The following is a 27,286-nucleotide window of genomic DNA, read 5'->3' on the forward strand; positions in this document are numbered from 1 at the left end:
GATGGTGCAGCTGAATTCCCCTTCAACTCAATTTTCAAGTTTGCTGATGATATCATCGTAGTGGGTTGGACTCAAACATTGACGAGACAGAGTACAGGAATGATATAGAGAATCTGGTGAACTGTTACAATGACAATAATCTCTCTCTTAATGTCAGCAAAATAAAAGAGATTGTCATTGACTTCAGGAATCATAGAGGAGAACATGCCTCTGTCTACATTAACCGGGATGAAGCAGGAATGGTCATAAGCTTCAAGTCCCTCCATGCCGATATTATAGTTAAGAACTATTATAGTTAAGAAAGCCCATCAATGCCTCTACTCCCTCAGAAAACTACGAAAATTTGGCATATCAGCTGCGACTCTCACCAGTTACACCATAGAAAGCATTCTTTCTGGTTGTATCACAGCTTGGTACGGATCCTGCTCTGCCCAAGACCGTAAGAAACTATAAAAGGTCGTGAATGTAGCCCAATCCATCAGACAAACCGGCCTCACATCCATTGACTCTGTCTACACTTCCGGCTGCTGCAGCAAAGCAGCCGGCATAGTTAAGAACTCTACGCACCCCGGACATACTCTCTTCCACCTTTTTCCATCAGGAAAAAATACAAAAGCCTGAAGTCATGTACTTACTCAAAAATACCTTCTTCCCTGCTGCCATCAGACTTTTGAATGGACCTACCTTGCATTAAGTTGATCTTTTTCTACACTCTAGCTATGACTGTAACACTACATTCTGCACCCTCTCCTTTCCTTCTCTATGAACAGTATGCTATGTCTGTATAGCACGCAAGAAACAATACTTTTCATGATATACTAATATATGTGACAATAATAAATCAAATCAAATCAAAACAAATCATAAAGCACATTAACATATTTAATATGGTAACATTTATCGGGGAGGTGATGGCCTCGTGGTATTATCGCTAGACTATTAATCCAGAAACTATGTAAATGTTCTGGGGCCCTGGATTTGAATCCTACAATGGTAGACGGTGGAATTTCAATTCAATAAAAAAATCTGGAATTATGAATCTACTGGTGACCATGAAAGCATTGACGATTGTTGTAAAAACCCATCTGGTTCACTAATGTCTTTAAGAAAGGAAATCTGCCATCCTTACCCGGTCTGTCCTACATGTGACTCTTAACTGCCATCCAAGGGCAACTAGGGATAGGCAATAAATGCTGGCCAGCAGTGATGCCCATGTCCCACAAATGAATAAAATAAGAATGCTGCCTGCCTCTTATGGGCAGGTTAGTTATTCTCTCCCAACCCCTCTCCATTAAAACTGGTAGGTTAGAGCTGAACTCAGATTTTTGAAATTGTTCACCCCTTCTAGGTCCTGTCCCCCCTCCCCGTCTCCATTAAAGATTTAAATTCGAAGTGTGATATGAATGGGTTAAGTATGCACAGGATAATACCTGACATTTCATAGGAGAGGAAGGAATTCTTTGTTCTACACAGAATAGCCAGCATGGCCAATGCTTGTGATTAACGACTTGCTTTCACACCATTGTGTAGACTTATGTGATTGAGGGGGAGCTGAATCCCTGCGAATTACAAAATTATCATTGTTAGCAAGTCAAATGGAGCAGCTCCCTGGCAAAAGCCTTACAATTAATTAACCCTCTCAATAAAGGAACCAAATAAGGAACAGGTAAAGATACGAGGGCCTCGGGCTAGGTGTCACATGAGCCAATCAAATACAGAACATGCACACGTTACTATGGTTCCTGTCTGTTGGGTGAAGGCAAGATATTGTGTTTTGAGCTTGAGGATGGAGATGTGAAGGCAGAGGGACATTTTGAAGTTTGGCTTTGGGAATTTGCGAGTTTTTATGCAGAAGTCTTTCTCAGGTTTTTAATTGGGTTGGGAGAGGAGGCTATGATTGGTTGGGTGCATAATGCCCTAGTATCTGTGGGGCAGAGCTTGATGAGACAAGTAACCTTTTAGTGATTCCATGCTCACTTCTATTCCAATGAAAGGTAAATGTTTTTTTTCCCTTCTACTGAAGTGAGTAGAAAGTACTGGCATGAAAGTTTGGATTGCCTGAACAAAAGCTCTAATTGCTAAATATTTGGCTTCACAGTTTTAAAAGAAGTGACTGTGCTTCTGCAGTTTGAAGTATGTGGTTTGTGTGTGTCAGCTTCAGAGTTTTAACAATGGAAAAGTAAATTATGGATTAGAACAACCCCTGATACAAGCAAAGCTTTTCTTGGCGAATTACTTTTGTTCTGAGCAACAATTGACTTTATATTATATGGACATATGTGTGTATGCATTGTGTGTGTGCAATTTGAGATTTAGGGGAGATAGGTTTCGTTTAGGCAGTAGCTATACTTCACTTAATTGTAAAATGTTTTTTTACATTAATTAATATTTGCTGAGCAGATAAACTCGTTGTTAAATTGATTTAATAGTTTTCTGGCAGTGTGAGGATAATTAGGTCTGACATATAGGTCACGAGTTAGAACAGGGCAGAGGGCAACAGATAAAAACATATGTGCTAATTTTCCAGGATGTTTTGTTCACTTTTAATCCTTTAAGATGAGTCCTTTTACCATGCTCATAGAATCATAGAATCCCTATCATGCCGAAGGAGGCCATTCAGCCCATTGTGTCTGCACTGACTCTCTAACAGAGCATCACATCCAGGCCTTATCCCCATAGACCCACATATTTTCCCTGCTAATCCCCTAAACCATATATCCTGGGATACTAAGGGGCAATTTATCTTTGGGCTGTGGGAGGAAACCGGAGTACCTGGAGGAAACCTACGCAGAAATTGACAGAATGTACAAACTCCACACAGCCAAGGCCAGAATTGAACCCCGGTCTCTGCCGCTGTGAGGCAGCACTGCTGACCACTCCTTCATTTTGAAATTCTCTTTTATTTTCTATTTGCCCCTCTCACTCTCACCTTATTAACCCAGCCATTTCTCTGATGCAAACACTCCATCCTACTCTTTGCTCCTTTATGTCCCTAATTTCTCTTCCACTTCTCTGCTAGCCCTCTTACCTTTCTCCAATCCCATTCTCTTTCTCTCTTCCTCTTCCTGTTCTTCCCACTCTCACTTACTCACCACTCTTTCTCTATCTCTTGTGATCCCTTTCTTTTCCCTTTATCTTGTTTTCCCTCTCTACCCATAATCGTCTCTTCTTTCTCTCTCTCTCCTTTCTCCTCCATCTTCCCAGTTATGAGATGTTTTCATAGAGAAGATGAGGAGAAGTGATTCCAATTGGGAGAAAGGTCCATTGCCAGTGGAGTCAGATGTAAGATCATTGGCCAGAAGACCAGAAGATGAGGAGATTTTTTTGTCAACATGCAGCAAGTTGTCATGGTGCAAATGCACTATCTGAATGAATGGTGGGAGCAGGTTCAATGGTGTCTTTTGAAAGCAAACTAGGTAAATATTTGAAGGGGAAAATAAATGTAGGATGCTGTGGAAAAAGGACAATGGGACTAGCTGAATAATGAAGATCGAACACGGGCAAAATGGTCTGCTTTTGTGCTGTGTGATTCTATCTATCCCCTTCCTTCCTTCTCTTGTCTCACCTGAAAATAATCTCAAGACCATAAGATATAGGAGCAGAATTAGGCCGTTCGGTCCATCGAGTCTGCCATTCAATCATGGCTGTATGTGTGGAGTTTGCACATTCTCCATGTGTCTGTGTGGGTTTCCTCCCACAGTCTAAAGATGTGCGGGTTAGATTGATTGGTTATGCTAAATTTCCCCTTAGTGTCAGGGGGATTAGGAGAATAAATATATGGGGTTACAGGGATACGTCCTGGGTGGGATTGTTGTTGGTGTAGGCCCGATGGGCCAAATAGTCTCCTTTTGCACAGTATATTCTATGATCTGCTGATAAATTTCTCAACCCCATAACCTTTGATCCTATGATCAATCAAGAACCTATCTATCTCTGTCTTAATACACTCAATGACTTGGCCTCCACCGTCTTGCAGCAATGAATTTCATAGAGTCACCACCCTCTGGCTGAAGAAATCCTTCACTACCTCTGTTCTAAAGGGTTGTCCCTTTATCCTGAGACTGTGCCCATGGATCCTAGCCTCTCCTACTGGTGGAAACATCTTCCCCACTTTCTTACTGCTGCTTTCTTTTACTTCATTATATGACACTTCGAGCAGAGTTGTTGCATTCTCTCATGTGCCACATACTCTTGTCTGAGTCTTTTAATTGGAAACAGGAGAGTCTGCACATTGACAGCTTTGGAAGGCATTGTGTGTAGAAGGTATTGGTCAAACGTGCCTGTATGAAGAAAAATGATTGAAACAAAAATAAACCTCAGATCCCAACTTATCAGAAGTTCTGAATTTGTTATAATTTACAAATCAGAACATCATGCAAAAACATGGCACAATAATGGAGAAAGTGTGCAGTCAGCACTGTCATTAAAATTATTGCCATAACCGATTGCTTGAAACATGATTAAAGAATATTGTGTTCGAATTCACATGTATGTGACTGAATGCATTCCGCTTGTAGTTTGCCGTCTAATAATTTTGGTTTATTCATTAATTGTTTTCCTTCTTTCTCATTTTTTACCACCCCAGCATTTGCTGGGTGACTGCGGCTCTCTGCTACCACCCCCCCAAGTCAACTCTCCATTATTCATACTTGAGTCCAGACTGTCAGTGCAGTATTCTTTCCTGCTGCTCCGGCTGAGATTTATTAACAGCATAGGTTCCAATATCGGAGCTCCGAGATGCTTTGTGGGTAGTGTTCAGGATACTGCTTTTTCCAACTGAGCTATCCAACAGAGTCATTCTAGCAGGACATCGCAGAGTCATGATGTAACTTTACCATTCTAGCGTCAACAGTCTACTCATTCTTTGAAAGTGAGGGATGCTGGAAAGAGTTATATTTGTTTCCTATTTTCAGCTGCCATCCAGCCTTCTTCACGAACTGTTGCAGCCTATGGCAGTGTCACATCAGTCCATGGCATCAGTTAGGGAGGGAGTTCCAGGATTGTGACCCATAACCTCACATAACCCGGGTTCGATTTCCAACTTGGGTCACTGTCCGTGTGGAGTCTGCGCATTCTCTCTGTGTCTGAATGGGTTTCCTCCAGGTGCTCCGGTTTCCTCCCACAGTCTGCATGACATGCTGGTTAGATGCATTGACCTGAACAGGCACCGGCTCGTGTTGACTAGGGAACTTTCACATAACTTCATTGCAGTGATAATGTAAGCCTACCTGTACCACTAATAAATAAACTTTAAAGTGTGTGTGTGGTGTGTGCGTGTGTGTCTGCTGTGTTTGTGTGTCTGCTGTGTGTCTGCGTCTGTGTGGGAATGCTGGTATGTGCATCGATGTGTGTGAGTGTCGATGTGTGTGTCAGGGTGTGTGTGTGTGTGTCAGTATCGGTGTGAGTGTTAGTGTCAATGTGTGTGTGTGTGTGTGTGTGTGTGTGTGTGTGTGTGTGTGTGTGTGTGTGTGTGTGTGTGTGTGTGTGTGTGTGTGTGTGTGTGTGTGTGTGTGTGAATGTGGATACGTGTGTTGATGTGTGTGTGTCGGAATCAGTATGAGTGTTGGTGTCTGTGTGTGTGTGTGTGTGTGTGTGTGTGCGTGTGTGTGTGTGTGTGTGTGTGTGTGTGTGTGCGTGCGTGTCGGTGTCAGTGTGTGTGTGTGAATGTCAGTATGTATGTCGATGTGTGTGTGTCTGTGTGTGTATCAGGGTGGTGTGTGTGTGTGTCGGTGTCAGTGTGAGTGTTGGTGTCAGTGTGTATGTGTGTGTGTCAGTGTGGCTGTTGCGGATTTTGTATGTGATAGTGTTCCCATGCACCTGTCACCTATATCCTTCTAAGTGGTGGGGTCCATGGAAGGTGCATTAGTCAAATGAACCGATGCGTAAAGCTAAATGTAGTTGAAACGAGCTGAGTACTCCTGATTCCTCATTTGAACAACCCTGTTTAATGTCAGAAATGCCAGTGAACATTCCATCCCACCTGCAGTCCAGGTATTGGTCTTGCACTTTGGTCTATCAACCATCTGGAAGTGGGGGAGTGGGATTGAAGGGAGGCGGGGGTGGTGGTGTATTAGGGGGAGGTTGGAGGAGAACCGGCTGGATTTGGGCCATTAAAATGAGAATTAAAGCACCCTTCAGAGGACCAGATTATATTTCACTTTAATATCGCACTTGTCAAACTATTCAGTCAGTTGTATAATTAATTCCAGAACTTGAAATACCGTCAACTCTCGTTCGATGAAAAGCAGATCTGTGAATGTTCTCAGAAAGTCCCAACTTGCTCCCAGTTCATTCCAGTGGTTTTCTGCAGCATTTTACATCAAGCCTGTGAATGCAACCGCCAGACAGATAGAATTTTTCTCTCTCTAAAAAAAAATTATGGCTCGAATTGGACTGGATGAACTTTGAAGGTAAGACTAGGGAACCCAGCTTTGAATGAAATGGTGCCCAGCCCTGCTTCTTGTGGCCTAACGGTCCACATGAAAAGGTACATTGCCATTCAAAATTAGTATGATTGTTGAAAGTAACCCAGACTTTCCCAGCCCCAGCGTGGAGGGTTAAAGTGGCAGGGGCTCCTGGAAGGACAGTATGGACAATGAGTAGACTCCACTCACCTGAGGAAGGAGTAATGCTCCAAAAGCTCATGATTCTAAATAAACCTGTTGGACTTTTATCTGGTGTTGTGAGACTTCTTACTGTGCCCACTCCAGTCCAACGTTGGTATCTCCACACTGGGTGAAGGGATCATGAGTAGGGCAAGCCTCTCCTGCAGCCCGTTCGAAGTTTCTCCAGTCTGGCCTTTCTAATTTATGAATTTAGTTTAACCCCGTGCAGCATACCACTGCAGTGCCCATTCTGCCTCTACCTCTCTCAGTGGAGCTATCCTGTTGACCTCCTGGCTGGGCTGGTAGCATCTAAATCTCACCATCTATCTTTAATAAGATGATGATCTTGGAAATGGCCAATTGAGAGCCTGCCTCTAGGAATGTTGGTGTCTTGGATGGGAAAACCAATGACACTCGGTCACAGCTGTGAAACGGAGCGAAGGAAGAGATAGTAAGGGAGAGCAATTGTTGGCATAAGATTGTGAAGTTTGGGGAGAATGGAGGGAGAGATTGCCAGGGGATGGTTTGGAGTATCGTGAGATGTGTGCAGAGGTTTGTTTGTGAGGCCTGGAGGATACACTCCTGTTCCTGCTGGACCACAAGCTCTGCTGTAAATGGAATCTATCACCTCCTTTTACCTCCATTTCCCAAGCCAGGAAATCTGGCCAACATCAGGTACAATACAAACGTTTTAAAAATATGGCCTCCTCAGAAAATTTCATAGAATCATAGAATCGCTACAGTGCAAAAGGAAGCGTTTTGGCCCATTGGGTCTGCACTAACAATCCCACCCAAGCCCCATCACCACATATATATTTCCCCTCAAATCCCTCTAACCTATGCATAGACTAAAACATGGCTAATCAACCTAACCCGCACATTTTTGTACTGTGGAAAGAAACCGAAGCACCCAGAGGAAGCCCACGCAGTCACGGGAAGAATGTGTAAACTCTGCACAGACCATGACCCAAGGCCGGAATCAAACCGTGGTCCCTGGAGCTGCGAGGCAGCAGTGCTAAGCATTGTGCCACCGTGCCACCCTAATTCAGTTACTGACCCATCTCCTGGGGGGTAGACTAATTGTCTGCCCAGTGACCTGCCACCTGGAAGTGGATGTGTTAAATTCAGTTTTGAAATTTTTACAAATTTTAGTTTCTAAGTATTTCAAAGCCATCCAAATTTTGGGAGTTAAAATTACTCCCTACATTTCCAAAGTGCTTCATTGGCTGTTAAGCATTTTGGAACATTTCGGGTGTGTAAAAAATTTTTTGTTAATAGAATTCTAATAAAAAAATAGTAGCAGATGGGACGTACTCTTAACTGAAGCCAGCAGAAAAGGGCAACTTTAAGAGATGAGATTCTCTCTTGATTTCCCTTTCCTTTTGGTGCAGACGTGTTTTTCCTTTGCTTAATGGCTGGTTTCCATGATATATTAACATAGTGCACAGACAATAAGCCACAGGCCAAAGTAAAACACTAAATAATTGGCGAGTGTTCAGAATTTGTGGACAGCTTTCAATGAGCTTTTCCAATGAAAACAGCAAACTGCTGAGAGATCCATTCGTCATTTCAATGATGCCGGCCTACCCCACTCAGGCTTTGTCAGCAGCCGACATGTCAGCCAAACAAATGGCAAATTTTCAAAATTATTTTTAAGTGAAAAAACCCAGGAGGTGTCACAATTTCAATCCCCAATCCTTCCGGCCACACCTACATCCTGTCACAAGATCCAACCTTCTCTTCTGGATCTGAGAGGCCCAGTGCCTGATTTCCAGCGTCAGCCTGATACATAGGTTCACTCTTCAGGTCTAATTTAATTGAGGCACACCCAGGCCCATTGATTCTGGTTTTACGCATTGTTCCCTCTGCCGAGTGTTCACACCACATCATTTCAACACCACAGCAGATTTCCTTTATCTGGTCATCTGTAACTTATTCAAAACATTAAATTTTCCTGACTTGTTTACTCCATTACTGATAAGTATTGATCCATACAGTTCCTCCTGCACAATACTCCATTACTGATAGATACTGACCCATACAGTTCCTCCTGTACAATACTCCATTACTGATAGATACTGACCCATACAGTTCCTCCTGTATAATACTCCATTACTGATTGATACTGACCCATACAGTTCCTCCTGTATATTACTCCATTACTGATAGATACTGACCCATACAGTTCCTCCTGTATAATACTCCATTACTGATTGATACTGACCCATACAGTTCCTCCTGTATAATACTCCATTACTGATAGACACTGACCCATACAGTTCCTCCTGTATAATACTCCATTACTGATAGATACTGACCCATACAGTTCCTCCTGTATATTACTCCATTACTGATTGATACTGACCCATACAGTTCCTCCTGTATAATACTCCATTACTGATTGATACTGACCCATACAGTTCCTCCTGTATATTACTCCATTACTGATAGATACTGACCCATACAGTTCCTCCTGTATAATACTCCATTACTGATAGATACTGACCCATACAGTTCCTCCTGTATAATACTCCATTACTGATAGATACTGACCCATACAGTTCCTCCTGTATAATACTCCATTACTGATAGATACTGACCCATACAGTTCCTCCTGTATAATACTCCATTACTGATAGATACTGACCCATACAGTTCCTCCTGTATATTACTCCATTACTGATTGATACTGACCCATACAGTTCCTCCTGTATAATACTCCATTACTGATTAATACTGACCCATACAGTTCCTCCTGTATATTACTCCATTACTGATTGATACTGACCCATACAGTTCCTCCTGTATAATACTCCATTACTGATAGATACTGACCCATACAGTTCCTCCTGTATATTACTCCATTACTGATAGATACTGACCCATACAGTTCCTCCTGTATAATACTCCATTACTGATTGATACTGACCCATACAGTTCCTCCTGTATAATACTCCATTACTGATTGATACTGACCCATACAGTTCCTCCTGTATAATACTCCATTACTGATAGATACTGACCCATACAGTTCCTCCTGTAAAATACTCCATTACTGATAGATACTGACCCATACAGTTCCTCCTGTAAAATACTCCATTACTGATAGATACTGACCCATACAGTTCCTCCTGTATATTACTCCATTACTGATAGATACTGACCCATACACTTCCTCCTGTATAATACTCCATTACTGATAGATACTGACCCATACAGTTCCTCCTGTATAATACTCCATTACTGATTGATACTGACCCATACAGTTCCTCCTGTATAATACTCCATTACTGATTGATACTGACCCATACAGTTCCTCCTGTATAATACTCCATTACTGATAGATACTGACCCATACAGTTCCTCCTGTATATTACTCCATTACTGATTGATACTGACCCATACAGTTCCTCCTGTATAATACTCCATTACTGATTAATACTGACCCATACAGTTCCTCCTGTATATTACTCCATTACTGATTGATACTGACCCATACAGTTCCTCCTGTATAATACTCCATTACTGATAGATACTGACCCATACAGTTCCTCCTGTATATTACTCCATTACTGATAGATACTGACCCATACAGTTCCTCCTGTATAATACTCCATTACTGATAGATACTGACCCATACAGTTCCTCCTGTATAATACTCCATTACTGATTGATACTGACCCATACAGTTCCTCCTGTATAATACTCCATTACTGATAGATACTGACCCATACAGTTCCTCCTGTAAAATACTCCATTACTGATAGATACTGACCCATACAGTTCCTCCTGTAAAATACTCCATTACTGATAGATACTGACCCATACAGTTCCTCCTGTATATTACTCCATTACTGATAGATACTGACCCATACAGTTCCTCCTGTATAATACTCCATTACTGATAGATACTGACCCATACAGTTCCTCCTGTATAATACTCCATTACTGATTGATACTGACCCATACAGTTCCTCCTGTATAATACTCCATTACTGATTGATACTGACCCATACAGTTCCTCCTGTATAATACTCCATTACTGATAGATACTGACCCATAAAGTTCCTCCTGTATAATACTCCATTACTGATTGATACTGACCCATACAGTTCCTCCTGTATAATACTCCATTACTGATAGATACTGACCCATACAGTTCCTCCTGTATAATACTCCATTACTGATAGATACTGACCCATACAGTTCCTCCTGTATAATACTCCATTACTGATTGATACTGACCCATACAGTTCCTCCTGTATAATACTCCATTACTGATAGATACTGACCCATACAGTTCCTCCTGTATATTCCTCCATTACTGATAGATACTGACCCATACAGTTCCTCCTGTATAATACTCCATTACTGATAGATACTGACCCATACAGTTCCTCCTGTATAATACTCCATTACTGATAGATACTGACCCATACAGTTCCTCCTGTAGAATACTCCATTACTGATAGATACTGACCCATACAGTTCCTCCTGTATATTACTCCATTACTGATAGATACTGACCCATACAGTTCCTCCTGTAAAATACTCCATTACTGATAGATACTGACCCATACAGTTCCTCCTGTATATTACTCCATTACTGATAGATACTGACCCATACAGTTCCTCCTGTATATTACTCCATTACTGATAGATACTGACCCATACAGTTCCTCCTGTATAATACTCCATTACTGATTGATACTGACCCATACAGTTCCTCCTGTATAATACTCCATTACTGATTGATACTGACCCATACAGTTCCTCCTGTATAATACTCCATTACTGATTGATACTGACCCATACAGTTCCTCCTGTATAATACTCCATTACTGATAGATACTGACCCATACAGTTCCTCCTGTATAATACTCCATTACTGATTGATACTGACCCATACAGTTCCTCCTGTATATTACTCCATTACTGATTGATACTGACCCATACAGTTCCTCCTGTATAATACTCCATTACTGATAGATACTGACCCATACAGTTCCTCCTGTATATTACTCCATTACTGATTGATACTGACCCATACAGTTCCTCCTGTATAATACTCCATTACTGATAGATACTGACCCGTACAGTTCCTCCTGTACATTACTCCATTACTGGTTGATACTGACCCATACAGTTCCTCCTGCATAATATTCCATTACTGATTGATACTGACCCATCGACTTCGTCCTGTATAATACTCTATTACTAATTGAAACTGATCATACCGTTCCTCCTGTATAATACTCCATTACTGATTGATACCGACCCATACAGTTCCCCTGTATAATACTCCATTACTGATAGATACTGACCCATACAGTTCCTCCTGTATAATACTCCATTACTGATTGATACGGACCCATACAGTTCCTCCTGTATAATGCTCAAGTACTGATCGATACCGACATATACAGTTCCTCCTGTGTAATACTCCATTACTGATTGATACTGACTGTACAGTTCCTCCTGTATAATACTCAAGTACTGATTGATACTGACATATACACTTCCTCCTGTATATTACTGTATTACTGATAGCTGCTGGTCCATACACTTCCTCCTGTATATTACTGTATTACTGATAGCTACTGGTCCATACAATTCCTCCTGTATAATACTCCATTACTGATAGATACTGACCCATACAATTCCTCCTGTATAATACTCCATTACTGATAGATATTGATTTATACAGCTTCGCCGATATAATACTCCATTACTGATAGATATTGATTTATACAGCTTCGCCGATATAATACTCCATTACTGATAGATATCGATCTATACAGCTTCGCCGATATAATACTCCATTACTGATAGATATCAATCTATACAGCTTCGCCGATATAATACTCCATTACTGATAGATATTGATTTATACAGCTTCGCCGATATAATACTCCATTACTGATAGATATTGATTTATACAGCTTCGCCGATATAATACTCCATTACTGATAGATATCGATTTATACAGCTTCGCCGATATAATACTCCATTACTGATAGATACTGACCCATACAATTCCTCCTATATAATACTCCATTACTGATAGATATCGATTTATACAGCTTCGCCGATATAATACTCCATTACTGATAGATACTGACCCATACAATCCCTCCTATATAATACTCCATTACTAACTGATATCGATTTATACAGCTTCTCTGATAAAATACTCCATTACTGATAGATGCCGACCCATAGGGTAGCACAGTGGTTAGAACTGTTGCTTCACAGCTCCAGGGTCCTGGGTTTGATTCTCGGCTCAGGTCACTGTCTGTGTGGAGTTTGCACATTCGCCTCGTATCTGAGTGGATTTCCTCCCACAGTCCAAAGATATGCAGGTTCGGTTGATTGGCCATGCTAAGAAATTGTTCCTTAGTGTCCAGGGTAGCTGAGGTTAGAGGGATTAGTGGGTATAATGTGAAGGGATATGGGGGTAGGGCCTGGGTGGGATTGTGGTTGGTGTGGATTCGATGGGTCGAAGGGCCTCTTTCTGCATTGTAGGGTTCTATGGTTTAATGGTTCATACAGTTCCTCCTGTATAATACTCCATCACTGATCAATACTGACCCATATAGTTCCTTCTGTATAATATTCTATTATTGACAGATACCGACTCATACAGTTCTTCCTGTATAATGCTCCATTACTGATAGTATCGACTTATACAGCTCCTCTGATATAATACTCCATTACTGATAGATACCGACCCATACAGTTCCTCCTGTATAATGCTCCATTACTGATAGATACTGACCCATACAGTTCCCCCTGTATAATACTCCATTACTGATAGATACCGGCCCATACAGTTCCTCCTGTATAATACTCCATTACTGATAGATACTGACCCATACAGCTCCTCCTGTATAATACTCTATTACTGATAGATACCGACCCATACAGTTTCCCCTGTATAATACTCCATTATTGATAGATACTTGTCCATACAGTTCTTCCTGTATAATACTCTATTACTGATAGATACCGACCCATACAGTTCCCCCTGTATAATACTCCATTACTGATAGATACTTGTCCATACAGTTCTTCCTGTATAATACTCTATTACTGATAGATACCGACCCATAGAGTTCCCCTGTGTAATACTCCATTACTGATAGATACTTGTTCATACGGTTCCCCCTGTATAATACTCTATTACTGATAGATACCGACCCATAGATTTCCCCTGTATAATACTCCATTACTGATAGATACTTGTCCATGCAGTTCTTCCTGTATAATACTCTATTACTGATAGATACCGACCCATACAGTTCCTCCTGTATAGTACTCCATTACTGATAGATACTTGTCCATACTGTTCCTACTGTATAATACTCTATTACTGAGAGATACCAACCCATAGATTTCCCCTGTATAATACTCTATTACTGATAGATACCAACCCATACAGTTCCTCCTGTATAATACTCCATTACTGATAGATACTGATCCATACAGTTCCCCCTGTTCAATACCCCATTACTGATAGATACTGACCCATACAGTTCCCCCTGTATAATACTCCATTACTGATAGATACTGACCCATACAGTTCCCCCTGTATAATACTCCATTACTGATTGATACCGACCCATACAGTTCCCCCTGTATAATACTCCATTACTGATTGATACCAAATTATGTCGCAGTTATGTAAAATGTTGGTTAGGCCACGTTTGGAATATTGTGTTCAATTCTGGTCACCACACTACCAGAAGGATGTGGAGGTTTTGGAGGGGGTACAGAAATGTTTTACCAGGATGTTGTCTGGTATGGACGGTATTTGCTACGAGGAGAGATTGAATGAACTGGGATTATTCTCCCTGCATAGATGTTAGCTGACGGGCGATTTGATAAATGTTTATAAAATTATGAGGGCTTTAGATATGGTGAACAGTTGGAAACTTTTTCCCAGGGCAGAAATGACAATTACAGGTGGGCACAAATTCAAGGTAAGGTGGGAAAGGTTCAGTGGAGATGTTCAGGTGAAATTGTCTATACAGAGGGTGGTGGGGGCCTGGAGTGTACTGCCAAGTGAGTTGTTTGAGGTAAATACGTCAGCAACATTTAAGACTTATCTGGGTAGACACATGAACAAATGGGGCATAGAAGGACATAAGCAGTTGGTCTAGATAGGACAACGTGATCAGCACTGGCCTGGGGGGCCGAAGGGCCTGTTCCTGTGCTGTACTTTGTTCTTTGTATACTGACCCATACAGTTCCTCCTGTACAAATACTGATGGGAAATTGCTTTACTCTTGTGTCCAGAATACAAGAAGCTAAGAATGCTGTTGCTATTCTCAAACTTTGAACAAATTAATTTGACATACAGGCTGACTGCTTTCAGAAAGGAAGCTGTAATTTTACATGGAAGTTGTCGCTTTCTAGCGAGTGCAGCTCAGGGCAAAAGAATTGGTCAAATTCTTGGGGAGAAAGTGAAGATTCCTTTCATATGCCATCTTGTTCTAATGCTGACTGTGCGTATCCTGCAGGCTCTTGTACATTGAGCCCTTTTTAATTGCTTCATAGAATCCCTACAGTGCAGAAGGAAGCCATTCAGCCCATTGAGCCTGAACCAATAATCCCACCCAGGCCCTATCCCTGTAACCCCACTTATTGACCCAGCTTTTGCACTGTAGGATTCTATGGTAGTTTAGTGCGCTGTTTCATTACCCATCATAGATGAGGGAACATGGGTCTCTGTCAGTGATCAGACAGAGGAACTGGTTGAGTCAGTAATTGTACTGGAAGAATTGGATGGGTCTGTGTGTGTCAGTGAAGGATTTTGGGACTTTTGACACTTGTTTCAGAGAAAATTAAAATACAGAATGAAACAAAACCCCTTCTTTTTGGTCAGAAGCACAGTCGTCAGATACCAAGGCACAATTTAGCATAGCCAATCAACCTAACCCTCACATCTTTGGAGCATTAGAGGAAACTGGAGCACCCGAAGGAAACCCGCGCAGACATGTGGAGAATGTGCAACCCGGGAATCGAACCCAGATTCCTGGCACTGTGAAGTAGTAGTGCTATCCACTGTGCCATTTTGCCTTCCAAGCCACTTCCTTTAAAAAATCTTCCACAGTTTAATTATCAAACATCAAGAATCTCTTATCAGTTGGAAGGCCTTGCTTCCTTATTGTTTGCTCTTATCAGTTCCTTCAGTTATAATCTTACAAAGGTTCCATTTCATCTGGCTAACACTGACATTTCCCTCTCTCATCAGTTCAGGCAGTAAGCATCACCACTGCAGTTAGCCTGACAACTGTGCTTCTGATTAAACCGCAGGGGTTCTGCTTCATTCTATATTTTAGTTTTCTCTGAAACAAGTGTCAAAAGTTCCAAAATCCTTCACTGACATACACAGACCCATCCAATTCTTCCAATACAATTACTGACTCAACCAGTTCCTCTGTCTGATCACTGACAGAGACCCATGTTCCCTCATCTATGATGAAACAGTGCACTCAACTACCACAAAATCCCTACAGTGCAAAACAAGGCCAGTTGGACCATTGAGTTTGCACCAATTTGCTGATCAAATATCTTATCCAGGCCCACCATATGCCTTATTTCCCACAGTTATTCCATCTAAGCCACACATTTTGGGAAATTAAGGGGCAATTAAGCATGGCAATCCACACATCTTTGGACTGTGGAAGGAAATTGGAGCACCCGGAGGAAACCCATGCAAAGACAGGGAAAAAGCGCAGATTCCACACAGACAGTGACCAACTGAACCCGGATCCCTGGCGCTATGAGGCAGCAATGCTAACTACTGTGCCACCATGTTGACCATGTCCCCATGAAAACTGATGATTTGAATTGATTCCTGTGCTTTTTCTCGTTCAAACAAGAACTCCCTAAATTCAAAAAAAAAACTCCAAATAAATGAAGTGAAAGAAAAATCAACACTTGGAGTAAAAAAATGTATATTTTTCAAAGTCCGCTGTGTTTTCAACTCAGTAAATAGTGTGTTTTCTGTGGGTGTAGCATGGTTTCCACCCAGAGAGGTTCCTAGATTCCTAAGTAGTGATCTGTAATGTTAGTTTTAAGTAAAGGTATATAATATGAACCACATACTATAATTATTTAAAAAAAAATGCCACAAAGGAAAACCTCAAGACTTGTATTTTAGTAAGTGGAATGGACTAAACATGCATAGCCAGCTCACACCAGTGTCTGCTTCCGTAGCTGTTTTGCTTTAAGAGTTGGGGCAGAGGAGAAGTAAAGCCCAAGTTGGAATTAATTTAAAAATGCAACTCCTCTCCAATATTGGGGAATATTCTTGCATCGTACATATTATACTCGGTGCGTTCCGGGGGTGGTTGTGGGGGGGGGGGGTAAGGAATCGTGGCCTGGTCACGTTCACTGATCTAACCATCGTATTCATGTGGGAAAAATATGGGCAGACATTGTACAGATACTGCGTGAGTTTTATGGGATGGGAGTTGGGGGCGGGGAGTGTCATTGCCAAGATGTGGCAGACACATACACACATTTTCACGTGCCCAGTCAGCTCACTCTGTACTCCAGATGTCCAACTAACTGCAGCTGTCTGCTCCTCTCAGCCACACTCACAACAAAAGGTAAAGACCGTGTTATTCCCTTGATTACTGTTATTCTGCTGTGTGATAGGGGAGGCCAGTGGGCGAGGGAGTTCAGGGGGAGGAAGGGAAAAACGTCTACTGCTTTCTGTTTTCTATAATCAGAATAACGCTTCATAATCTAGTGCAAAAACAGATTGGCCCTTTTGGGTTAAATAAAAGGGCTTCTATTTATCCTTGGACTGAACGTTTGCTGTAAAATGATAGTGAAAACTGGACGAATCCATAGTTAGGAAACGGTTTTCGAAACAGATTTCTTTTGGAATGGGATTTTTCTGTGTGACTTCACAATAACTACACAACCCAAGCTGAGCCACTTCATGGCACCTATCGTGGGAACGCCCATTCTGCTCTAGCTGCCCAATTCATTTCATAAACGTTTTCTGTGTTGCCACTCTGTATATTTTACATGCTGTTTTTGTTTCGTACACTTCAACTCCTGCCAGTTCAATGACTAACCGGCGTAGCAGAAACAGTTTGGTCGATCATGAGCTGATGGGATCAGTCAGTGTGAGGAAGTAAAGTAACAGCAGGAGCAATTTTTTTTGTAGAAGTTATAGTTCACCACCATGGATAAGGAGGCTGGAATGATAGAAACATTAGGAATGTTAGAGATAAAAAGTATGGTTGTGAATGGTGAAAATTTGAGCAAGATACAGAAATGAGCACCTAAAGAGCAGCATAGGTGGCATGGCGGCACAGTGCTTAGCACTGCTTCCTCACAGGAACTGGGGTTCGATTCCAGGCTTGGGTCAGTGTGGAGTTTGCACATTCTCTCCGTGTCTACGTTGGTTTCCCTTGGGTGCTCCGGTTTCTTCCACAGTCCAAAGATGTGCAGGTTAGGGTGGATAGGCCATGCTAACCTGCCTCTTAGTGTCAGGGAGACTAGCTAGGGTAAATGCATGGAGTTATGGGGATAGGGCCTGGGTGGGTTTGTGGTTGGTGCAGACTCGATGGGCCAAATCGCCTCCTTCTGCACTGTACGCATTCTAAGGGCCCTATTTTACCATTTTGATTCTAAGTGCTGGGCGGACTTGAATCAGGGACTGTTCCAGATCCAACTTTTAGACCCATTCTCTGGCACCCCCATACACAATCTGCCTGAAAAAATATCAGCGATTCCGAATCATGCTGTACAAGCCTGTGGGTGGAGTTTAATGCAAAACCCTGTAGCTCCGATAGGCGCTTCCAACTGCGCATAAGCAAAAATAATAGAATGCTGCCTCCCTACCACATGGCTCCCAGTCCGGATAATGCCTCTCCCTGGTGCCCAGAGACATTGCCTCACCCCCCAACATTACTGACCCTTTTATCCTCCCACCCCCTCCACCACCCAGACTGATCACGGGCCTCTCTTCCCTTGCCCCCACTGATCTCAGGCAGCGTGGCAGCAGACTCCTTCTTCCCTCCCACTGATCTCAGGCAGAATGGCAGCAAACCCCCCTGCCCCCCACTGATCTCTGGCGGAGAACCATCAGACCCACCATTCCCCCCCTCTCACCGACACCACCAATCTCAAGCAGAGAGCCATTGGACCCACCTTTACCCCCACCACTGATCTCAAGCAAAGAGCCATTGACCCACCTCCCACCACACTGATCTCAAGAGAGTGCTGTCGGATGCTTGGCACTTGCCTCCTCACTAACTGGAGAGGCCAAAGCACACCTTTGTGGAGCATGTCTGTTTCACATCGATCTTGGATGGGCGAACACGGTGGTAAAGGAGGAAGTGCCAGTAAGGTTGGACGTGCAGCCCATTAAGTCAATTTAAATATGCCTGATTTCATGCTTCTATGATAAAGATAAAGAAAGTAATTCACAGAAGCAAAATCTGACAACAGTTGGCACCGAACGAAAGGAGATGTTTAAAAGGGTGATTAAAAGTTGTGTCAAAATGATTCATTTTTAAGGAGAACTTTAAAACAGCAGAAAGAGGCTTAGGGAGGGAATTCTAGAGCTCATTGCCTGGACGGCTGAAGGCACATCTGTCAGTGCTGTATACAATGGATGGGGGGTGCATCAGAAGCCAGAGTTGTCTGATGCATAGTGCTCGGTGAGTTGTCAGTCTGGGGGAGAGTTAAGGAATAGGGAAAGGCGAGGCTTTCAAGTGACTAAGCATGAGGATGTGAATTATAACCTGAGGGTTTGGGGAACTGGGAGTTAATATAGGGCAGTGAGTAGGAGTGGGATTTGGTACGAGCAGTGAGATAATGGCTCAGTGGATCCTGATGCTGGCTGAGATGAGTTAATGTTGATGGATGACATGAGACCAACCAGAAAAGCTTTGGGATAGTCAAGTCTGAAGGTGGCAGAGGCATGGATCCGGGATTAGTTAACAGAGAGGCTAAGACTGGGGCGCATGGCTGAGAGACCAGACATCTATCAGTCTATTAAAACTGCTGCATCCCAGAAATACATTGTTTCACATCCTAGGAAATACATTGTTTCACACCCCAAAGAATACATTGTTTCATATCCCAGGAAATATACTGTGACAGCACTTGCTCTGGGATCTATTCTGTCAACTGCGTAATGTTTAATTATACAAGACAAAGAAGTTTCAAATGCTTACAGTTTCAACTATCGATAATTTAATGAGTCTGGGTAACTGACAATTTTATTGGGTTACACTGAAGGATTTATTATTTTAAGGAAGTGGAAATGTATAAATGAATTATAGGTTTTGAAGGCATTTTAAACACATCCCATTTGTCACGATAGGATTTACTTGTTCTGTACAGAGTATTTAATGGTTGAATATACCATAGCTTGGCACAGAAAGCGTGATGGGCCTTTGGGAGTGGGTGGGGGCATAGTTTGGCGTGCGGATATGGGGGAAGACCATGAGGTGGCTGGGGGGATTGAAATAGCATGGATGGGAAAGGGCAATGAGGGATGAACATTTTACTGTTATTATTACAACTGGGATAAAGTTCTGGAGCACTGCTGTGGGTCTTTTAAACAGCTTACCTCGGTGCTTGGCAGCCCCTGCATCTGAATTCTTTCTAGGGCTGGTGAGCCCAGCTGGGTCCTGCTAACACCTGACCCCCACCTCCACCACAGAATGAAAATGCCATACCTGCTGGCACTTTCGCTGAGGTTGGAGGACTGAACCAGGAAGTTTCCCAACTCCTGCTACCCTTCCTGCAGATGAAAATCCAGTCTGAAGGCTCATCTCCTTTCCATGTCCTCCACCGAGATCTCCAGCGCAGGGCCAGAAACCCTGGAGCCTCCTGTCTCTCAATTGTTCCATTCCTCGGTGCTTCCCAGGACAGATGCACTTCCTGCACAACTCTCAGTACTTTCCTGGTCCATGGAAAAATGACCTTGAGTAATTCTGGAGCCAGAGGTCCATACATCTCCCCTCTAAACCATGTAGGCTGGCTTTGAATGGTGGAGGAACTCACAATTTTGGACCTGCTGCAGACAAATGCATGACACATTTAGAATCGGTTACACATTGAAATCATTGTAATAAACAGGCAGCACAAAGCTGACCTGGCGCCTGCATTCATTTGTTGGGTCCAGTTTATCACCCAGTGTGATAGCCATTGCCCAGTTTTAGGGTTTATTCAATTTACTTTCCCTAACCTGCACTGTGATAATAAAGAATCAATCCTAATCAAGGCTAATATCAAACACTTTCATTGTACTGCTATGGGCATTTGACAAAGAATTGTCACTCTGATGATACCAAATTTTGTGTAATAAAGGTCATTACATTAGGACGGCACAGTGGCACAGTGGTTAACACTGCTGCCTCATAATGCCAGGGACCCAGATTCAATTCTGGCCTTGGGTCACTGTCTGTGTGGAGTTTGCACATTCTCCCTGTGTCTGTGTGGGTTTCCTCCGGGTGTCCCTGTTTCCTCCCACAGTCCAAAGATGTACAGGTTAGGTTGATTGGCCATGCTAAATTGACCCTAATGTCAGGGGATTTGCAGGGGTAAATATGCAAGGTTACAGGAGGAGGGCTTGGGTGGGATTGTAGTAGATGCAGACTCTATTGCATTTTAGGGATTCTCTGATTCTATGATAAAATACAAGTGGCCAATAATACTTCAATAAACAGCCGTTAACCTAAATATTTAAGATACAAAAGTTATTCTGTGAACAAGGACTTGATCATGTCAGGATGATGAAAAAAGTTTCAGTTTGTGTTCAGCAACTTTGAACAGTAGCAGTATCGACAGTAACTTACCACAGTTAACCATCTTGCCTGCTATTGCAGGAAGTCAGGGGTGGGGATAAAGGTGCCATAATTTTCCCATCTTCCCTAGAATTGGGAGAGGGGCTGGAGGACTGGAGAGTGCCAATTTTGACATCTTATTTTGGTAAGTATGGACTGTTCTGTGGGTGGCACTGCTGCCTCACAGCGCCAGGGACCCGGGTTTGATTCCCTACTCGGGTCACTGTCTGTGCAGAATCTGCATGTTCTCCCTGTGTCTGCGTGGGTTTCCCCTGGGTGGTCTGGCTTCTTCCCACAGTTTGTGCTGGTTATATGCATTGGCCATGCTAAATTCTCCTTCAGTGTATCAGAACAGGTGCCGGGGTGTAGCATTGAGGCAATCTTCACAGCAGCTTAATTGCAGTGTTAATGTAAACCGACTTGTGACAGTAATAAATAAACTTTAAAATGTGATCAGTAAGGTTTTAGAACAATAATCAGAGTAAATTACAGAGAGGCAGCAAAGGATTGTGAAAAAAACAGACTGGCCAATCTAATTGAATTTTTTGATGAGGCAACAAAGAATGTTATTGAAGGGAATACAAAAGATGTTGTCAATATAGATTTTAAAGAAGTGTTTAACAAATTACCACATAAAAGCCTGGCCAGCAGAGTTGAATGTCATGGAATAGGAAGGTCATTGTCAGCATGGATGAAACATTGGCTTCATGACAGAAAACAGCAAGGCATGGAAAGTGGCCGATTTTCAGACAGGAGAACGGGAGACAATGGTGTTTCCCAAGGGTATATGTTAGGATCACTGTTTTTATTAAATATTTAAAAATGATTTGGTTATTGGAGTACAGAGTAAGGCTTCAAAATGTGTTGAGAATGCCAAACATAGAAGCCGTTGAATATCTACAGTGCAGAAGAAGGCCATTTGGCCCATTGACTCTGCACTGACAACAATCCCACCCAGACTCTATTCCCGTGACCCCACATTACTTACCCTGCTAATCCTGAGATACAACGGTCAATTTAGCACATCCAATCCACCTAACCACCATTTTTGGACTGTGGGAGGAAACCAGAGCACCTGGTAGAAATCCACGCAGAGACAGGGAGAATGTACAAACTCCACACAGACAGTGACCAAGGCAGGAATTGAATCCGGGTCATAAGAACATAAGAACATAAGAAATAGGAGCAGGAGTAAGCCATCTAGCCCTTCAAACCTGCCCCGCCATTCAATAAGATCATGGCTGATCTGTCACTGCTCAGTTCCACTTTCCCGCCCTCTCCCCATAACCCTTAATCCCCTCTCTTATCAAAAACCCATCAACCCGCGTCTTAAAAATATTTAGCGAGGCAGCCTCCACCACTTCAACCACAGAGAATTCCACCACCCTTTGAGTGAAGAAGTTCCTCCTCAACTCTGTTCTAAACCGCCCCCCTTTTATCTTGAGGCTGTGCCCCCTAGTCCTACTGTCTTTTTTGAGCGGGAAGAGTCTCTCCACCTCTATCCTATCCATCCCATTCATCATCTTATACATCTCAATGAGATCTCCCCTCATTCTTCTAAACTCTAACGAGTAGGGTCCCTGGTTCACAATGAGGATGATACCAAAGATCTGCAAAAGGAGATGGGTAGGTTAACAGAATGGGCAGACAAGTCACAGATGGAAGTTAATACAGAGAAAGGGATGCATTTTGAACAAGGAGATGCAGTATATAGTTAATAACATAGTTCCAAAGAGTGTGCAGGGACAGAACGAGATGGAGATGCTTGTGCTTCGATCTTTGAAGGTGGCAGGACATATTGGAAGAGCAATTAACCAAACATATGGACTCCTGGGATTCATCAATGGATGCATTGAGTACAAAAACAGTGAAGTTATGCTGAACAGTGAAGTTATCCAGTTAATCCACAACTGGAGTATTGTGCCCAGTTCTGGTCACCACATTTTAGGAAGTATTGGGTAGGTCCCTGAGACGGCACAGAGGAAGGTACAAAAGATGAAGGAATTTAGCCACAAGGTCAGGTTGGAAAAGCTGAGGTTGTTCCCCTTGAAGAGAAAAGGAGATTGAGGTGAGATCTGACCATTGATTAAAAAGCATTCAATAAGAATGATCCTTTGTGTGCAGAGGTTATTGTGGCTGGTTTGCCTTGGGTGAAATACAGGCCAGTTTTTATATTCTGCATTGTAGAATATGTTCACTATACACCTTCAACAATTCAGATGCATTTAACAGCAGTCACACCAGCTAATTTACAGCAGACTAAATCAGTTGAAAGGTCTATTCCCAAATAGGCTTACTTGCAGCAACAAGTAATAACACAATTCTTAAAGAATTCCAAATAACAGCAACCTAGAAAGTGTTAAACAGACAAACCTTACATTTCAGTTCTTATGAATTGCATGCTTTGGCGATCTTTCAAGCAAAGATGGACAAATGTTTCTTGGAATTATAGATGCCAAGAGCATTCTGGCATGGGCAGATCAACAGCAGATGAAATTAATGCAGGGAAGAGTGAAGTGATGCATTTTTGGTGGGACGAATGAGAAGAGACAAGGTAAAATAAATGACAACATTCTAAGCAGTGTGCTGGAGCAGCGAGACCTAAGGGAATGTACACAAATCATTTGACAATCTAGGCTTTAGAAAACAGAATGTGGAACAGCAAGGAAATTACTATGAACTTTATAAAACTCTGATTCGTCTCAAATGGAGTAATGTGTCCAATTCCAAGTATGGTTCCTGCTCTGACCAAGACCACAAAAACTACAAAGGAATGTGAACGTAGCCCAGTCCATCACGCAAACCAGTCTCCCATCCATTGAAAACATCTACATTTCCCAGTGCCTCAGAAAAGCAGCCAGTATAATCAAGTACCCTACGCACATCTGATATACTCTCTTCCACCTTCTTCCGTCGGGAAAAAGATACAAAAGTCTGAGGACATGTACCAACCAACTCAAGAACAGCTTCTTCCCTGCTGCCATCAGACGTTTGAATGGACCTACCAAATATTAAGCTGTTCTTTCATTACACCCTAGCTATGCCTGTAACACTACATTCTGCACTCACTCCTTTCCTTCTCTATACACATAAGAACATAAGAACATAAGAAATAGGAGCAGGAGTAGGCCATCTAGCCCTTCGAGCCTGCCCCGCCATTCAATAAGATCATGGCTGATCTGTTGTAGCTCAGTTCCACTTTCCCGCCCTCTCCCCATAACCCTTAATCCCCTCTCTTATCAAGAACCCATCAACCCGCTTCTTAAAAATATTTAGCGAGGCAGCCTCCACCACTTCAACGGGCAGAGAATTCCAGAGATTCACCACCCTTTGAGTGAAGAAGTTCCTCCTCAACTCCGTTCTAAACCGCCTCCCCTTTATCTTGAGGCTGTGCCCCCTAGTCCTACTGTCTTTTTTGAGCGGGAAGAGTCTCTCCACCTCTATCCTATCCATCCCATTCATCATCTTATACGTCTCAATGAGATCTCCCCTCATTCTTCTAAACTCTAACGAGTACAAGCCTAGTTTATTCAGCCTCTCCTCGTAGCTCAATCCCCTCAACTCCGGTATCAGCCTAGTAAACCTCCTCTGCACTCCCTCCAGGGTCAAAATATCCTTGCACAAGAAACAATACTTTTCACTGTATACTAATACATATGACAATAATAAATCAAATCAAATCACATTTTATGGAGGATGTGAAGATAATAGAGAGGGTGCAGAATAACAAATGGTTTCAGTGAGCAAGGGTTTCAGTCATATGGATAAATAGTTGCAGTTGGGGATTTTTGGCTTGGAGGAGAGGAGGTTGACAGGAGCTTTAGTCGAGGTTTTCAAATCATGAGGGGGTCTGAGCAGAGTATAGAGGGAAAGACCGTTCCTGCTATCTACAGGGAAGTGAATTAAGCTGAGTGGCAAATAAACCAAAGGCAAGTTGTGGAGAACTCTTAAATGCAGTGAGTGATTAGGATCTGGAATGTACTGCTCGGGAATATGGTGGAGGCAGGCTCAATCTCAAAAGAAAAGTAGCTAATGATCTGAAGAAAAATTGGAGGACTGTGAGGAAAGGGTGTGGGAGTAGAGCAAGTTGTTTTACTTTGCTGGCACAGACAGGTGTAGCCCCTCTAAAAGGATGGATCAGGTTACCTGGGGTATGGGGTGATCTGCCCAGAAACTGCCCATACAGCCACTTGAGGGCTGGAGTGCGAGGAGTACAGTTCATCAATAAACCCTATTGTTCCTGTGGCTTACCTTTCTGTGTGACTTCTTTGCAGCTACCTTTCATGTAATCTCAGACTTAACACACACAAAGGGCTGGATGACTCCTTCTATGTTCCAACTAAGCCATGATTGCACAATTTCTATGATTCTATGAAAAGTGGTAGCCACCTAATTGCTTATAGTTTATCTCAAGATGATGTTACCCATAGAGCTGGGCCTTGCCCTTGCCTTCAAAGAATCCCCACGGTGCAAAAGGAGGCCATTTGGCCCATCGGATCTTCACCAACAACAATCCCCCCCAGACCCAATCTCCATAGCCCCACGTATTTATGCTGCTAACCACTGTGCCAACATGCAGTCTTATTGCAGCTGTATCAAAATCACCAAACAACTGGCATATCAAAAGTGTCCTAGGTTTTTTATTCCTCAAAGGGACATTTGAAACATGAAAAAATTGCTTTGTCCTTCCGATGCATGCATGTAGCTTCTCATTTTCACCCAGTAATTTTAATAGTTAGGTTGCATGTGTTTGTGTTTGTGGATTGGTGGCCAAAGCTTCACACTGAAAGGCCACAATCAGAAGATTCACCCCATAGTCTCAACTTTGAGAAGACATTCTGTGAGGCAAAACTATTTAACTTCAGCAAAATATACCAAGTATTCATATAAAAAAGCAAAAGCCACCTGTAAGACACAACTCTGCCATTTCCTGTGGCTCCGGTGGAGCCTGTGTCACAGGCTATATTAGTGGGACCGGGGGGTTGGGGGAGGTGGGAACGAGATCCCTGTATTCCCTAGCCTCCGGCACTGTACTGAATAGAAACAGGAGGGTCTGAGCCCAGCAACATGATGCTGCCCATGAAGACCATCTCAACATGGAAATGGAGGGCAAGAACTAGTCTGCTCTGGCAGAGTGGTCTACAGAACATCAGGAACAGTGCAACACTATAGCAGATAAACTTTTTTGCACCTTAAAGTCTCTGGTGAACTGAGGCTGCATTGTGCACACCACATTTCAGCAATTGGTTTTGATGCCAATGTGATTTCCCATGGGAGTGACATGAGATTGAAAGGCCTGATGGGACACTGGGGGGCAGCTATTTTAATGAGCATTCATGACATGCAAATGAATGCAATTTGTATTTGCGTCACCAGCCAGTGAGACGACTAACCTGTCTTTGGGAGAATTGTAAAGTAATTTTAATTAAACAAATTTGAATTTAATAAAAATTTGGAATGAAAGTCTAACAAATGACTATGAAACGGCTGCTGATTTTTGTAAAATCCCATCTGGTTCACTAATGTCCTTTAGGGAAGGAAATTGGCTGTCCTTACCTGGTCTGGCCTACATGTGACTCCAGAGCCACAGCAACGTGATTGCCTCTTAGCTGCCCTCAGGACAATAAATGCTGGCCCAGCATCCACATCCCATGAATAAATTTTTAAAAATGTCAGTTTGCAAAACCCTGAAGGGTAATTTGGGACATCGTGTCCCAAGCGTGTATCTTTCAATTTGCCATAATGTGAGGAAAGATTTGCAAACCAGTGAAGGAAAGTTCCAGTTTTCTTGTAACAATTCAGCTGAAAGAATGTTTATTAATATGTAAAACCACACAACAGGAAAGGCTACAATAT

At 42.5% G+C, this 27,286-nt stretch overlaps 1 protein-coding gene across 3 annotated transcripts in view; it reads left to right on the forward strand.

Annotated features, from left to right (window-relative positions):
- erg (ETS transcription factor ERG) overlaps nucleotides 1-27,286 on the forward strand; it is a 256,496-nt gene that overhangs the window by 56,409 nt on the left and 172,801 nt on the right. The window contains exon 1 of one of the 3 annotated variants that reach the window (XM_080203719.1): nucleotides 17,153-17,224. The exons of the other annotated variants lie outside the window; for them this stretch is intronic. The gene's annotated coding sequence lies outside the window, so the exon portion shown is untranslated. Of the gene's footprint in view, nucleotides 1-17,152; nucleotides 17,225-27,286 lie in introns of those variants that run through there. 3 annotated transcript variants of the gene reach the window in all.

The sequence above is a fragment of the Carcharhinus amblyrhynchos genome, chromosome 15 (genome assembly GCF_965287045.1).
Source record: "Carcharhinus amblyrhynchos chromosome 15, sCarAmb.v2.hapA, whole genome shotgun sequence".
In the NCBI taxonomy this organism is placed as follows: domain Eukaryota; kingdom Metazoa; phylum Chordata; class Chondrichthyes; order Carcharhiniformes; family Carcharhinidae; genus Carcharhinus; species Carcharhinus amblyrhynchos.